Genomic DNA, 17,430 nt, shown 5'->3' with positions numbered 1-17,430 from the left:
TGCAGCCTGGGGACAGATCGTCCTGCCTGCCGGGTGGAGAGGGGACGCCTCGTGAGGACAACCAATTTCTTTACCGCAGCTGAGGTCACAATTAAGTTTTTATGCAAAAATATTGATTTTTTTGAAACGAGACGCTGTTGCTTTTCATTAGCTGTGAGAGATGGCTACGGCAGCCTGCGGGGATGCATTATTTACAGTGCCAGAGCCAATGCGAACATGAGGGAGGTGACAGCAGCCCTCACCAGTCACTTCTTGTGACTTTGCTGGACCACAAGAGCTGAGCAGCGTGCAGCGAGCCCAAGGACACTGGGGGACATCGGGGCACCGTGCCGCCCACCCCCTGCGTTAAGCTCATGCTCTGGCTACGTGGAGCATTTGCAGACAGAGAACTTAAACTCACTCCTGTTCCCCGCAGTGGGCAGACGTGACCAGACCCCTCTCCTCTCCCTCTCCTCTCCCTCTGCCTCGCCACAGCCCAGCAGCAGGACGGGGCAGCCCAGTTCGTGGCAATTAAGGCGCTGGCAGGCTCCAGCCAGCCTCCTCGCCCCTCCTTATGTTCACCTGGGTTTCTTCAGCTGATGACAAAAATGATTTCAAATCACCCAGTGGGGGTTTCGTCTGGTGCCACGCATGCAAATGCCTTTCAGCATGGCAGAAATGTAGCATGAAAATGCAAGCATTAAATGCTAATTTTTTGTGACTTGGGAAGCTTCAGGTTCAGGTCAATCAGGGTAGTATAACAATTCCTCCCGTGATCTGCTTTCAGCCAGATCCTGCCTGAAATTAGATATTAGATCTCCTCCTGGAGCTTGCCTGCTAGCAGATTTCTTTACATAATGCTCACAGCTTGCTTTCAAACGTGTGCTGCATAAATAGCTTAGGGAAAGGAAACAAACCCAAAGTCACACTTCCAAATGATCGGAGCAGGCTATTCAGTGTTTGCCAAATTTCCTCATCTTTCCACAGGAAAAAAAAAAAAAGGTTTCCTGATGTCCTACAATCACAGCAAATTTTCTCCAGAGAAATCCCCACGCTGACAATCAGCATTCCCAAAAAGGCACGGACAGATAAACAAGAGACAGCTGGTAGAGGTGAGTGAACAGCGCAGGCACAAAACGTGTAGCTGCATGGGTCCTGCGGAAATGCTGGCGTCTGTCTTACAGGCTGACTGCCTTCAGCTTTCTCAGAAGGCCAATCTCCCGATGTCGCCATGCCCCAACTCTACAGAAGGAGGACACGCTGTGGACAGGCAGCGTTTCTCAGTGAGATCCTCCTTGGCGGGGTGTCCCCTGCGCATTGCCTGCGGGTTCCCACACCTTTCCCAGGATGCGCACAGGCTGCCGCTTGCCAGCCTGGCCTGAACCTGCGGCAGGAGGAGATGTGCTGGACACAAGGTGGGGACAATTGTCCTTCAGGACCAAGCCGGGGCTGTACCTGGTCCCCAGGAGCTGCCCTTTGGCTGTGGGGCTGCAGGGACTGAGTGCTGTCACGCCAGCGCACAGCCAGGCTTCCTGGGCTGCCCACGCCTCTCACCCTCAAGAGCTATTCTGGTGAAGCAAAGCCCGTGGTGCACATAAAGAAACGGCCATTTGGGTACTTCCAGCAGTTACCTACTGAAGCTGTAAGGAGTGCTGCCTGGGGAGCAGACCCTGAGGTTGGTCTGTGCTCAGTGTCTGGCCTTGGAGGCTGCGCAGCCTCTGCCTGGGCACCGCCACCAAACGCAGGGCAGCCGAGCTGGGCCCTTCCATGGAAGAGTGCTCCGACGTCAGGAAGGAGAGGGTCTTGTTTTGCATTCAGGGAGCCTATTATTTTCGCTGTCACCACTAGCATCTTTGGGTATTTCAGCGAATCTATTGACAAAGATAAAGGAGGTGCACCTCAGGAGATAGCAGCACATTGATGCCATCAGAAGCTGCATAAGAACAAAGGGTGGCAGGCATACCTACAAAGGAAACGAGTGCTGTGTTTGTAGATTTTCCCCAAAGAAATAACCCAGCAGCATGTTGGTGCTTAGTGAGCAGAGAGGCACGTGATGCCCCTTCCTAAGATATTGTGACTATTTTTGTAGCACAAATTCTTTGAAGATTTAGTTTATTATGGTGCGAGACCGCACAAATGCGCACTTTACAATGTCACACAGCATCCTTTTCCTTTTACTGACTCAAATGTGATCATTTTTACAAACATGTTATTATTCGTGTGAGTTTTGGGGGGTCAGTGTAGACGACAATGAAGTAACAGCTTGGGAATGTGTTTATTAGCCAGTGTGAAACACCTGCTTTTACCTGTGGACACACACTTTGCATATTCTCAGGAGATGTACGTTTTGTACAATTGTACATAGGATGCGGTGCTTTTCACAGGAAGGCTGTCCTGTCCTTCCCCCGGCACGCTGACAGACACAAGTGTTTGTGAGTGCAGAATGTCAGGGGCAGGAGCAGTGCTGCTCTGTCCCGTCACCTCTGTCAGACTGCCTCAAACACTACCACTGGGCTGCCAGCTCGAGGGCTCCTTTCTCTCATCGGCTCAGTTACTCTGCCCTTTGCACGGCTGGACCTGCTCGCAGAGACGTGCTTTCCTCACTGACCAGATCGGAAGCTCGCTGTTATTAATGGCAGCTCAGTGCAGACAGTGCGTGGAAGGAAGGAGAATGAGCCGCCTCGGCTGTGTTTATTGATCACCACATCACCTTCCACAGTGTCGGTATAACGTAACGATGCTACAACATAGCAGCCCTTTTGCTTTCAATACCTTCTTTGCTCCCCCATCCTGAATTCCCTGGTGGATGCTAGTACAGAAATCCCTTCAGTCCCGGTGCTGGACACAATGTCTTTCCACCATGGAAATTTTGCTTACAAGGTTTTCACGCACAGACAATGGCACTGCTTGGCTGTAACACCGGTACAACTTCTGCTCGTGCAGGGCAGTGACGATGACACACTGGGGAGCTGCAGCATTCATGAGGACAAAAGTGAAAATCCAGCTCCACTGCTGCAAAGTTGTCACTGCGGTGCCCGTGGCACTAACAAGTGAGCGCAGCAAGGCACCTCTGCCTAGCTCGTGTCTGCGTCTGGGAAACTGACTTGCTGCTGTGCTTCTCAGGCACTGCCAATGGATGGTCACACAGCAACACCCACCTGTGGTCCAGCTGTGCCCCTGGCTTGGGAAAACAAAAATAATAAAAAAGCACATTTTTTCCTACCTTAGTTCTGAACAATAAAGAGCTAGGGTGAAAGTGGCTCTAGCATCCAACAGCAAGTAAACAAAAGCAACCGAATTAAATGTAGCACGTGCTATTTCAGTTAAAAAGATCTTGCTAAAAGCACATATACAAGTGATTTCTTACAGGGAAAAAAAATATTTCAAAAACTTTTTTTTTTACTCATTTTTACTACCTATTAATTTAAATGACTTGGGGAAGCAACCATTTTCTAATAGATTGCATAGTTAGGACTTAAAGCAGATTGAAAGTGAAAATTATGCTAAAATCATTGGGGAATGTAAATCCTTGTTTAATTGATGCTGCAGGAGCTGCCAGAAATAATGAATATGGCTATATTTAACTGCTCTGGCAGCGTTTCCCTTTCAGATGCGGCTCAGTTTTGCCAAAGCCCGCTCGATCTCGGGCAGCTCCGTGTTTGCAGCGCTGCTGGGAAGCAGCGGAGCGGTGCCAGGCGAGCTGAGCCGCCTGCCTTTGGAAGTGCTGCGCCCACCGCCCTGCCTGGGCACCAGGCACCCAGAGAGAGGTAAATCCTCTGCCATCAGGGGCATGCTCGTTCTGGAAACAGTGCTCGGGCAGCCTGAAAACTGGTGAGACCAGCTTACACCAAACAATCAGGTTTTCCGTTTGCTTTTGTGTTTTGGTGTGTGAGTTCTCTGCGGGTTCACATGCTCAGCTCAGGACGAAGCTGTGCTACCCCTGCCTCCTGTGTGAGGTAGCTCGCTTTTGTGAAATGCAAGCAGGCGAATGACCTTTTCAGATCAGACCGAAGGGCCGTCTAGCTCAATTTCCTGTCTCTTGCAATTGCTCGAGGGAAAGAGCACAAGAAACGAGTATAAACTTGTTATCTGCTCATTTCATTTTAACACTCTCCTCCCATTTCTTTCCCTGTGAGAACTTAGGGTGCCCAGAGTAATGCTGTTGTATTAAGAAATTAGAAACAAATTACTGAAATTGAAATAGAACCCGGGCAATCTAACCCCATGCCTTCTGCTGTAATAACTGGGTGAAAAGAGCTGCCCATGCCCAAATCTGCCCAGGATGCTGTGTTCAGCTCTAGAGGTGCAATTAGTGCGTTCCTAAGTCTGAAGGTAAATCTAACTTCCAGTGGGACACAGCAGAAATGCCAGCCCAGGTGGCTCATCCACAGCTTCATTACGACAGTCCTGGCGAGGTCTCAGCTCGAGCAGCAGATCCGAGATGACCGCGCTGTCAGTCACGGCAGCAAGACCCAGCCTAGCGATGAGATCACCGACTGGTTTTGTTTTCTGCAACAGGAAAACATGACTCCAGAGCTCATCCCTGTTAGCTGGCGCTGCCAGCCCTGTCCCAAGTACAACCTCAGCTTCTCCTTTCCTTACCGTGTAATTAAAGGGAAAGAAAAAGAGCACAAGAGTGACCCATAAAAGCCCATGTAAGTGGCAGTTGACAAATAATTGCATTCACATTAATTACCAAGGTGTTTGCTGGCAGGAGAAAAAGCAGGGCGTTTTTGTTATTGTTGTAGCACCAGAAATAGTACTATAGTATTTAGATTATGCATGCAAATGCAATTCAAGGTACAGTGAAGAAAATAAGTACTCTTCGCCAAGGCTGTCCTGCATGAGGCAAGAGAATTTATATTGTGATCTGCAATGGGAGAAGAAGCTGCAGCCATAAAGCTAGCTGTCTGGGCACCCACAGCAAGAGTTTTAAGATATTTGGGGACTGTTTGAGAAATGTTCTAAAATCCAGAACAAACTACCCCACTCAGAGAGAAAATTTGTTTTTGTGGTTAAGACGAAACTGGAAATTCAAGACACATTTTAATTTCTAGTCTGCATGACATTGGAGTAATTTGATTCTGTGTCCCAGTTCCTCACCTACAAAATAAGGCTGAAAATACTGCTTATTTTTTAAGACACCGCCTTTTAGATTACCAGATCACAGAGCAGCTATTACATCTTACTCTGTATCATGTTCAGCATTCAGAATAAAGATGCAATAATCTCAAATGGGCAGCCTATATTAAAAACTTACATTTGTATGGTAAGATTTTAATTTTAACCTAATTCTGTCTTCTCACGCATCATTTCAGCTGTATTGACCTAAAGGAAAAGCAATAATAGCAAAAGACCTCTGTTTCACATACTGTAATAACCCTTGGAAGAAAAACTCACCAAAATTACAAGCTGTGAAAGCGAAAGAGAGCAGGAGCTCAAGTGTGATTGCAAAACTTGCACTGACACCAGCAGCAGCTTCAACTCCCCGCCTGCAGAGCTGAGCCCTTTGCTTTCGGCAGCTCAGTGAGCAGTTCCCACTGCCGTTCCTTCTCCCCATGCAGCACCTTGCTCTTGCACCCCTTCCCTCAGACCCCCACCACCTTGTGCACCAAAACCCTGCAGCACTGTGTCGGGAGCCGACAGACAAGGGAGGGAATGCACAGGGTCTGCAGGGAAGGGGAGCAGCTGCCCGACCCCCAGCTGAAGCACTGCTCTGCTGCCTGCCTCCCGTGGGGAGCGGAGACCCTCACGGGCCTTATCCTGCTCCATCCCACACCATCCTTCGATGCAGGCGTACCTCCCAGGAGAAGGGTGTCTGACCCCTTTGGAAGTGCTGCTCTGAACCCGATGTCCTCATGACAGCCACCGGTGGCTGTCCCAGCTCCAGCAGTGCCGCGTCCCTCGCCCGGCTGAGCCAGGAGGCAGCGGCTGCCTGCGGACACCAGCAGCTGGTTCCCCTCCCTAATTTCTCCATCGCGTGAGATGCGATGCCCACCACGGCCCACGGCCACAGACCATCCCTCCAGGCTGGCTTTCTGCATCTCTCTCCCTGTCAGGAACACCCAGCTCCTCTACGGCAAGTTGTGCTGGCTTGGCTAGCCTTGGCTCTGACGAGGTGGCCAGTGGCAACCTATGCCATGTGATGGCCAGGGGCCTCTCTTCGCCCTGAAGCAGTCTCTGCTTCAGCCAGGGTTGAGTTGGAGTGGGCTGCTTGAAGGGCAGGCAATGGCTCCTGTTCCCACTCATGGTAATAGAAGGGCAGAAAATGTCTCCAAATTGATTTCAGTAGCTGACTACTGAAGTACCCTGTCATCTCCATCTGTTAAATTCCCCACCAGCGTCTTCTAAAGACAGTCCTGCTTCCACTTGTGCCTTAACTTGTCCGTTCAGAGCCCCAGACTGGATCTCAAACCCAGATTTCATATGTATGCAAAATATGCTAATCAGTTCATTAAAAAGAGAAACCACGGAGGCCAGGAAGGCTAGCAACGCACGCTACGTGATAATTCAGACAAACACTGCCTGCCTGTGATGATAAAGGACAATTGCATGGCAAAGGCAAACACATCCCAAATAGGCTGCGGTGCAATCTGTCTCCGTACAGACCCATGAGTCATGCTGATTTGGAAAATACTTTATAAATGCTAGTAATGGCAGGCAATCATTTTAATTAGATATGGCCTAATTAAAAAAGAATAGAGGCTTTTATAGTTCATACCTCCCCAGTGTGCACTAGGGATCCCCACTGTTTGGCAAACAGGAAAAATGTTTGTATTATTTAATAAGCATAATGCTATCAGCAGAGCTTTAATGTAGGATTTAATGCATACGCTCTGGCTCACCCCACAAAATGTCGATTGGTCAGCATGCAGGCTGGCTGCAAGAAGGTTACAGGAGATCCACCTCTCTAAATGAGACCTCAAATGTCTCGAAATGATGATGGACGCCTGAGGAACGGGCTAAACCCCTCTGGGTGTTCACTAGGCCATGTGTGGGAGGCGGGTAGATTCATTCAGATACTGTAAAACTAGCCTAAAGCTTCAAAGCAACACTTCTGGTTGGGTGCCCTCTCTGCAGGCTTCAAATAATGGGGAGAGAGGAGAAGTGATGTCAGTGCTCACCCTGTGCCTGCCCCCTGCCACATCCTACTCCCTGCAGCCCTTCCCTGTGGCACCAGCAGTGCCCAGGATGCTGCCAGCCCGCGTGGCTGCCAGCCCTCGCCCACCACTGCCACGCTGGGGGCTGCCACAGGCAGCAAACGCCAGCACGCCACAGCTGGGCCATCAGCAGCACAGATCCCTTTCTCATTTTCATGTTGTTGTGTAATGCTCTGGCTCTGCTGCGAGGGGAAGCAAAAATACCACAAGAAAAAGCACTTCCTGTACTATTTGTGATCTAAGCAAATCCAGGAAATAATGGAAATTACAGTGATGCACAGGTTATCAAGTTTCTTGAGCTTATTTTGCATTTCTGTTATTTCCTGTGCTTTTCATGTGAATATTTGAAGTCATAAAGAAGTGATCACAATACATGATCACAATAGCATTAAAGATGTAAAAGCTTCTCCTCTCCCTGCACATATTTAAAATACTAGCTCTGGGAGCAAGAGCCTTTTGTGAGCAATTACCAGGCATTGTGCTTGACACATCACCCCAGCTCAGCCTCCAACCTCTTGGCCCCAGCAATGCTAGGGACTGATCTACGCATAACCCCTATTCCTGCTCAGGGGGTCCCTGTGACCTCGTCTCACAAAACAGCCAGGTGGTCTGCAGCATTTCCGCAAGAAACTGCTGCTTAAGATCAACCAAAATACCCCCAAGGACACAAAATACCCCTGCAGGCCTCCAGCACCCAGCTCTGCCTCCACAGCGGCTCACCTGGTACCTGCAGCAGAGGAGAGGGGCCTTGAGGAAAAAGGATAAGCTTGGTGCCAGGAAGTCAACTGCTGTGTTCATAGCCAGGGCTGCCCAACTCAGTGCTCCTGCTGAGAACGAGTGCTGCTTCCAATGGTCCTGCATTGATCTGCCTCACTCAAGGTCACGTTAGGAGATGATTTACATTATAAAAATCAAGGTTTTAAAAAGTCATTGCTGAGAGTGACACTTCATTTCTAAATTCAGAGTGCAGCTGGGCACATATCTGCATACGGAGACCCAATTGTCACTAGAGATAGCAGGGGATCTCCTGCCCGCTCCATAACTTCACTCTGGAAATATGCCCCATAAAATTTCTGTCACTATCTCACTATCATAACTCCAAAGGACTCAAAAGCAAATGACTGTGCTTTCTTATCATTTCTGGCTTATTGCAACCAAGTTGTTAGAAGTGAATCCTTTGCCCTGAAGAGGAAAAAAGGGTTTTGCAATGGAGTTCTTTCCAAGTGTGTCGCCCACATTTTGTCATTTCCTTCCTTCAGTGAAGCACACACATTCACCTACTTTTTAATAACAGAACATCAGATGATACTTAGTCATCTGTTGCTCAAGGCTCTGCACAGATGTCGTACAATGCGCACAGCAGCGCATCAGCATAATGCCAGGAACACCGCCCTGCCATTGAAGTCTCTTCATGTCCTTTTGCTAATGGGCAGGTAGATCCCATGGGCACATCAGTGTTCCACCTCACTCCCTGCCAAGGTCCCAGTCATCTTTTAACACTCCTTTTCAAGCTCTGGCGGTGCTCTCTGTGATGTGCCGGGACCCTTTTTAAACCAGCACCCCACAGGTGAAGGCCCCACAGGACGCCGATGTTGTGGGACAGGCAAAGCTGAAGGGTCCCGGCTCGCTCCTGGGCTGGCCGCGGCTGCCTGTGACAGACAGAGCAGCTTCCACAGAGGGTGCAGGTGGTGGGATGGCTGGTGAAGGGGTTTGGACATGGATTTTTCTTCTCGCTTAGCAGAGCAGTGTGGAGAACTGCCTGAAAGGCCTGGGAAGAAGAGTGAGAGGAGAGCCGTGACTGGGAGTGTAGAGGCAGGAGCTGATTTCTCTTCAAACACAATACTCAGCGTTCCCCAGGGCACGGATTAATGTGCAAGGATTTTTCTCAGATGCTGTTTTCTTCAGAGTTTTCTTCAGACACTCAGAACACATCCCCTCAGGATTGGGCAGGGCCTGTGAGGCCGGGGCTGGGCAGCTGAACCCCGCAGCCCGCCTCAGGAGGCCTCCTGCTTGCGACCACCGTAACCTGAGTACCCAAGCTGCACATCCCTCCGGTGGAGCCACACTCAAGCTAACTAAAGCTGAGCTTGTTCTTTTACACAGGCCTCCACCATCTCCCTCCCAGGCTTCACCTGCCTCTGGTCTGTCTTAAATGGCCACAAGCTGCCCGCCCCTGCCCTCCTTTCCCTCTCAAGTTGCCCATTTCTCCAGGGCTCCAGGGGTCTCCCCCCGGTGCAGTCTGCCACACGGGGGCTGCCCAGCCCCTCTGCCCCGACATGGTGCCATCAAAGCAAGAATCGTCCTAAAAAAATGCTGGATTGTTAAACTATTTAAAAAGTCTGTACACCTCAAAAAGTTGCTTAAATAATACATAAGTCTGGAATAGACGGTGTTGTTATTTTTTTCTGAAATCTGCACCAACGTACACACTTAGGTATATAGAAATGCATTTACACACCCTTTATATTTATTTGTCCTCCTTTTGGTGTACCGTGGCTCGCTGTCAGGATCCTGTCAGCACTGCGAAGCGCTGACTGCACGCGATGGCTGCTGGCTACGGCCACGCTGTTACAGAGCGCACGTGTCAAGTGCTGCACATTTCCTAACGTCAGCACCATTTGCCTAACACATGACAGGCAAATGGATGGATTTAGGCTTTCCTGCTGATCTTTTTTTTTTTTTTTTTTTTTTTTTTTTTTCCAGAGAATGGAGATGTCTATTCCTGAATATATTAAGAGAAATACAGACAAAGCATTAAGGTCACCGATTTAAAACGAAGGTGTTACTGCAAACCTACCCATGGATTATATAAGGTCCTCACAACCTGCCTTTGCCAGGAGCATCATTTAGATACTGCCACCACAGCTGGGCCTGAAGCAAAAATGCATTAAAGTTTCTTAATCTGGGCTACTTAGCCGTCTTGAACCAGGCTAAGTATGACTGTGCCTTGCATTAAAACCAGTGAGATGACTTATGTGCGTAGCCGTGGAAGGAAGTGTGGCAGGTTTTGAATCCCAGCGTTCGTGAGAATAAACAGACAAACATGTTCCCGCTCCCTATTTGTTATCACAGGGCGTTTTGCAACCCCTTGCTAGAATTATTCACTGTATTTGGAGCTTCCTCATCACAGAAGTCTCTTTTGCCTCGGAAGGATCTTCAGCTTTGAATTTCACATTAACCAGTCCCAATGGACCAAAGATTTGTGACAGTAGTTTTCTGGAGCCATGAAGTGTCTGGAGACTCTCATCTTGTATTTTTTTGCCATTTCTGAGCAGGTTAATACAGCAGTACCATCAGGTTCTTCTGTCTGCATGACTGGATTAATGTGAATCTAGTTACATGCTTCAGACAAGTCTTTTTTTCTCATTTGTTTGCCTTACAGCCCCATGCTGTTCATTTTCTGTCCTTATCTGTATGACAGTGCTCTATAAATTTATGTTAGAGTTACCATAAAACTAACCTGCTGTTTTGTATTCTTCTTTGCACATTTAACTGCTTCTTAAAAAAAAAAAAAAAAAAGGCATACATCAGGCCCAATTTGCCCCTAACCAAAAAAGGGCAATGTTTAAACTTATAAATTATCCTGTTTTAAAATGGGTAAAACTAGAGGAGAAATAGCTTATTATGTGGAGGGACAGAGGGAAGAATGAGATACATGCAGGTATTGAAATAAAATTGCGGGAGAGCACTTCATGTTTGAAGTTACCACTTCTTTTCTTGTCATATGTTCTACAGAGGTCTGTTGTATTTTAGGTTAGACTGGATTATTTCATGTGAACATATTTTTATTCATCCTGCTGCTCAGAAAAATGGTTCCTGATGCCAAATTCAAAACTGAATTTATGAGGGCTGCCAATCGGAGCAAGGGCTGAGCATGGGTAGAAGGATATAATGTTATGGAAACAATGGAACAACTCAGATAAAGCTGTCAGCAATGCTAGGAAAAGAAAACAGCGCTTCCATACAAATTCCATAAAAAGTCTTTCAGCTGGGAGAGAATTATTCACAGGGGCAGATATATGTCTCTGTGCTGAACTGCTGCACCTGTCCAAGGGTTTCTGTGTATTGTCTGTTCCTAACAGTGTTGTAAAGCCTTTCCTTCAGAAGGATTTTTTCTTTCCATGGTCTGAAATGCTGGAGATTTGTTAATGCAACAGAAGGAAGGAGCTTAACCAATGTTTAATAGGGCCAGATGGGACAAGGAGGGAATTTTCCCAGTCCTGTAGGTTTCACAGAGATATTAATATTGCTAAGATTCTTGCTTTGTAAATCATCAAAAAAGATAAAATTCTAACAAGAGCTCTGTTGGTTTTGGGAAAAAAAAAATAAAAATATCATTTTGCTGCAGGAGCACAGGCTCACTGAATCTGTCCCCTGAAGAGTAGCTCAGTGTGCCGTGACATGTGGCTGCCAGATATGACCCAGTAACCGAGGAGGTACAATTATGTAAAATGTACCATAGTTCTACAAAAAAAAATGGGGGAGGAAGAGCAATTGAGTTAATAAATAGCTAAGTTCCCCAGAAGATGTACTATTGAAACATGGCTGCGGCTTTTAGGAGGGCCTGAGAGAGGACTTCTGAAAAAGGAACCAGCCAGTTCCTCCGTGATAAAAATCCTTTTGTCTGAAGTAAATGGACAAGAAATCACACTGATAGAAAGGGAAAATAGGTCAGTTTTATCACAGCTATTTTATGCAGCTACTTTCAATGATAAACAGCATTCCTGGTGAAGCAATCTAATTCCTGTATGGTATATTATATATTCATATTCATTCATTTACTTCCTAAGATGAAAGAAGACCTGGGTGACTGCACTGGGTTTGATATAAAACTAATTAATGCATAACACTCCAGTGTTGAATTTAGCAATGGTTTAACCACATGACATTCACAACTGTTAAATGATTACACCTAAGCATGTAACTAATAGTGTTCTTTCCAGAGAAGCCCAAGAAAGCCTGGCATCAAAAATTTAAATGTACGAACCCATGGGATAAATGAAGACAGGGAGGGAAAAGGATTCAAAATGTGTATTTTTATACTTTTGAAGTTTCTCACTTATATCTCTGTCCGCTGCTCAGGAGGCCCACACGTAAAGGCTGGCAAGGAGCTGGGATGGCTGTGGACAGCAAAAGCTTTATCCAGGGTGAGCACAGCTTCCCTTCCTTCTTAGCAGCTGGCTCGGGGGAACTAAACTTAGCAGGCCTGAGGTGTAGGAAACCAGATAGCACGTTGGGTAGCTGGATAGGAAATACAGGGCTCAATGTGTTTGAGGTTAAGATTAAGCCCTAACTTCCTTTGGGTCTATTTTAAACGGTGGCAAATGATGGCATGCTTTCTTACAACAAAATGACAGATGATCAAAGGTCGAATATGATCTCTATGTCAAGCATTTGCACAGGGACCTTTCTTTGAGGGACTGGGCAGGAAGTATTTTAACATGGTGTCTCATACTTCCCCTCATCTGTGTTTGTTCAAAACATACCAGTAACTGGGTAAAGCTGGAGAGCTGGCAGAGAGCACTTGGCCAAACAGCATCTGCCTGTGGCAGGAGAAGCAGTTGATTTTGGACGGAGTGAAAAAAAGATTACCACAACCTCAGCCATTGCAACTGTGAGGAAAACAAGGCAGCATTCGTCACGCTCACATTTTCAGATGCTACACCTGGGAAACAGAGACAGAAATGTGTCAAAAGCATGCTTACACATTCCCTGTTCTGGAGGCAGTCAGAAATCAAAGCAGAAAAAGAAAAAAAAAAAAAAAAAAAAAAAAAAGAGGAAACTGCAGCAGGTACTGAAATGAAACTTTCCAACTTTAACCAGTTTTTCTGCCTGGCAGTGGCAAACAGGATGCAGGACTCACTGGGTCATACTGAGTACAAACTGCACACTTGCTAAAATTGCTATTATTATGAATTACCCAGGTTTGTACTGAGGGGCACGGAGGGCGACATTATGTTGATGCAAGGCAGACACCCAACAAGAAGACGATCTCTGCCCCGGGATGCCATACCATGCCTAAACACTGCAGCCATGTCCTCTGCCAGAAGGCCCAATTCCTTCCCCTGCATTTTTTTGTCCCTCTCCTCCTCTTACCTAGAAATCTGCAGGACAAAAACCTGCGTTTGAAAACTCCTTTTAACCCAGTCTTTGGCCTTACCTCTGGCACAACTGCAGCAGCTCACATCTCTGCAGCACCGGTCTCTGACCTGGCATCCCCCAGGCACCTGCGCAGCTGCCCCTGCCAAGTGTTTGTTCTGCTTCACTAGAGCACGGGAACATCTTGCTAAGGCAGATAACTGGGATCACTTCACTCCTCTGAAAATCCACACCAAAAAAATAGCTATAGTAAGTGTTTCATTAAGCTGAAAAAAACAAGCAATCTATTCAACCTAGAATTTTTGACACCACCTACTTTGATGAGAAGTGATGTAATTTATAAGTGCAGCTGTGCACTTGTATGAAGCAGCATAAAGCCTGCTTCCACTGTGAGTTGACACTGGCTTCACAAAGCAGGCAGAAATTTAAAGCAGAGAACACTGAATATGTATTTGAACCAGAAAAGCATTTCCTGATGTTGAGTGAGCTGGAGATCAGGATAATCTTTTTTTCAAGCCATTGTATTTGCTCTACACCAGGTCCTTCTGCTTCTAGCAGCACAGACCACTTCACTTTCTATCAGGATGCCAGCAGGTGCTGTGGGACTGCTGGTTGGAAGTACAATTTTAAAATGTGCACTGCAGTCCAAACAGAGGCAAACATCCTTGTAAACTCCTCTTGGTTGCAGAGAAACACAGGTGCAATTTCCAGGTGAACTTTCTAGGCTCTGCGAGCTTTCCAAGTGTTTCTACGAGCAGTGTTAGCCTGTAGCCATCTCGGAGCATGAGTGAGTCTCTCTGCAGAACACGGTTGGTGTGCCACGATGCAGAGGAAGTTAAACATGCTGCACCCATCTCCCCCTCGCCCAGCGCCCGGACGGTGTCACCACGCTGCCACAACACAGGCAGGGGGAAGGAGCCTACGGCATGCGTGACACGACAGCCACCAGAGAGAGACAGCTTGGTTGGTACAAGGAAAACATAGATTTTTTCACTGCTCTGAGGAAAAAAAGAAAGCTCATCAGTGGCACAGCTGTTAGGGGAAAAGATGGGAACAACCATACATAGATATGAAATGAGAACTTAGAAATGGACTAAAGGCTGAGATGCACAAAGCAAAATTAGGGCGTTAGTGGCTGAAGTACCAAAAAGCTGGGATTGATGCAGATAGCTAAAAGTGTTCTTATGTGATGCAAAGTATCCTCACTGTCAGAAGAGCAGAGAAAATAAATAAAATAAAATAAAATAAAATAAAATAAAATAAAATAAAATAAAATAAAATAAAATAAGTGTCATTTTGAGTTAAAGCAAAAACATTGTTCTGAAAGGCAAGATTCAGATTTTGTAAAAAAAACAATTCATGTGTTGTTTTATCAGATTAGGTCACTTTTAAAAGCAAAACATGATTTTGGTAAATAATATTTGGTTGTTTTCATTTGAACTTTGAGTGTTTTTGAAATTCAACACACTGTTTAGAAAACACTAAAACATTTTCCAAATGTCCTAATTCCTCTTGTCTCTGCCTGAAAGCTTTTGCTAAATCCGCGTTAAAATCATTTATAGTTCCAATCTCTGTCGCCTGTTTTCTGGCAGATCACCCAGCTCTAATGGGCAATTAACAAGTGCGAAATAGGGAAAATATCTCAACAAAACATTGAGCTCAGTTCTCAAACATCCTTCTCACATACGTCACAATGTGAAGCACGAGCAATTCGGGTAAAGGCAGACTGGCAGGTGACCAGAGTAAGATGACACAGGAGGAAATGAGAATCCTGTACATGGGGTGCACCTCCTCATCCCACAGCTTGACGTCTTCCTACATCGTGGCAGCTATTAACCTTTCGGCACGTACTACAAGCCAGGATGAGCAACAAGGCCACAGGGAATAAATAAAAGGCAGAAATGTCTCTGCCATCAGACTGAGCACCTCGGCAGGACACACGGACCGATCCTCTCAGCTGTGGAGGAGCCCCAAAGATGTGACCACATCTCAGAAACAAGTTGATTGAGATCAAATGTTGTCACACTGAAAGGTACGAAGGTCGTCAGAGCCAAATGCCTTACTCATTGTACCCCTTTCAGACTGACTGCCAGCAGAGAAGATCCTCCCCCAGCAGGATGTCCCTGTCCAGACAGGTGGCAGACAGCAGCCACCGCTGGCTCTTCACCACCTCAGACGTGTGCAGCGTAGGGGGCACAGAGAAGAAGACCTCTGGTTAGGAAGGTGTGCGGCCAAGCATGGCTCCCATAGCTTCCCAAATCCTCCTTGTGGGTTGTAAGAGTGGCAGAAATGTCCCAGAATAAGACTTAGCACTTTTGGGTACTCCTGCTTTGATTCAGCATTGAGTGAAACAGTGATGTAAACAATTAACGTGATCCTGTAAATGCAGTGGCCAGGTGCCACATGTGCTTAAACAGGCCTGAGGGGAAGGCTCGGGATTTCCTTCTGACAGTGCCATCCTGAAGATAGGCCTGGCATGGATTTTCGGGGCAGTTGTGGCCTCCCTCCTGACAGCGCCCCTGTGCCTTGTGTGCCGGGACGGGAAGGCCTTCAGCACCGCAGCTAAAACCACCGACACAACGAACGAACAAACTTTTTTTCTGAAAAGCTGCTAAAGTGATTGGAAAGGCTCCAGAGGATAAATGTGAAGGCTTTGATTCCCACTGAGTCAGTGTGGCTGGAAGGATGAGCATAAGCAGGGAAGCACAGGACTTCTCTTGCCAACTCTGCCACTAAATCCATGCAAATCGCTTAATCTTCCTATTCAGTTCCTCCTTTACTAAAATGGGAATGTTAGTGTTTACTTACCTTCCAACTCACAGGCATGTTGTGAGGATTAATTGGCTAATAACTGCTAAGTGCTTTGAAGATAGCGTTTTGCACAGGCACTTGTAAGTATTATTAACTAACATTAGGCTAATGATGCAGACAGAAGTGGCAATTTCCATCAGCTGTATCAAAGCAGAGCCCAGGATTCAGCCCTGAGATGTGTGCTAGCTACTGAAAAATTAACACCGTTATGAGAAAGATAAAAGAATAAATTAAATTAATTTCCACTGGTCCATTGGAACACAGAAAAAAATGCGCAGCTGCACTGTTCCTGAGCAAGCAAAACCACAGCTCTATTAATAACTTAGGACCCTATTCTGAAAGCTGTTGCTTTGCACCTTCATCAGTCATTTCCACCGATGTGCGAAGCGTTATGGTTGTGAGTCGGTGGCAATTTCCCCTCCTACAAATCGCTCTGCACCTGTGAGACTGATGGCATGCCATTTAAGGCAAGCACGAAGCAGGCGCAGCGTGCACACATTGCATACTCACATTTTTAAAGCACTTGCTTGGTGTTCTTTAACTTCTGTGAAGCTGGCTGTGAAATCCAGACCACTGCGATGCATCTGTGCGAGCAGGAGGTTTTACAGCCAGGTAGCTCTCCTGATACAAAGGAAGGTGAGATACAGGTGGGCAGCGGGAAGCTTGTGATGGCTGGCTGCACTGGAACAACACACACCTCTGATCTGCTACGATTCTGGCAAAGATAGAAGGCAAAGACATCGCCTGGAAAGTTGAGACAGAAACTAAAATAACTTCAGAAGATGCTTCCTTGGAGCAGCTGTCTGCATAGCTCTGCTGAGGAAGCCAGGTGCAGCCTCCAAGAGCCATCAGCAGCTTACGCCTCTGGACCTAAATCACCTGTTGCATGTTAGAAAAGACTTCCCCAATTTTGATTGCATTTAATTCTTTTACTGATACTTGGAAACACGTACATAACGATATACATCTTTATCTTGTAATTTGTACAATGCCAGGTGCACAATGCAACGTTGTCCCAACTCTCTTTTCACTTCTGTGCCGGGGTTGGCAAACCTGGTTTTGGTTCTTTCTTCACTACTTTAACGGTGGCAGAGGGTGGTAAATTCAAAACGGTTTTAGGAGGAAAAGAAGATGATTCTCTATAGGCTTCTATTTCAGTAATCCTTCACACAACCACTGTGGTCCTGGCCAAAATATTTAATTTCTCTCTATCATCTCATAAAAGTGTTGTGCAAAAATAAAGATTAAAGTAAGTCTTATGGGACAGAGAAACACAGGAGTGGAAAAAGCTGAGCAAAGAGGATTCCTGTTCACTCCAAAAATCTGCCTTTTTTTTTTTTCTTTTTGATTGATGTATAAACACCTGAGGCCCCAGTGCTGT

At 46.6% G+C, this 17,430-nt stretch overlaps 1 long non-coding RNA gene across 1 annotated transcript; it reads right to left on the bottom strand.

Annotated features, from left to right (window-relative positions):
* Positions 1 to 2,209: 2,209 nt before the first annotated feature.
* LOC137860152 (uncharacterized) lies at positions 2,210 to 16,889 on the bottom strand. Its single transcript, XR_011098751.1, has 4 exons — positions 16,560 to 16,889; positions 13,300 to 13,457; positions 9,598 to 12,804; positions 2,210 to 8,907 (listed from the first exon to the last, which is right to left on the bottom strand). It is a non-coding gene; the product is annotated as an uncharacterized lncRNA (long non-coding RNA).
* Positions 16,890 to 17,430: the final 541 nt, after the last annotated feature.

This window comes from Anas acuta, chromosome 8 (assembly GCF_963932015.1).
Source record: "Anas acuta chromosome 8, bAnaAcu1.1, whole genome shotgun sequence".
Lineage (NCBI taxonomy): Eukaryota > Metazoa > Chordata > Aves > Anseriformes > Anatidae > Anas > Anas acuta.
This window is presented reverse-complemented; position numbering and strand designations above follow the sequence as displayed.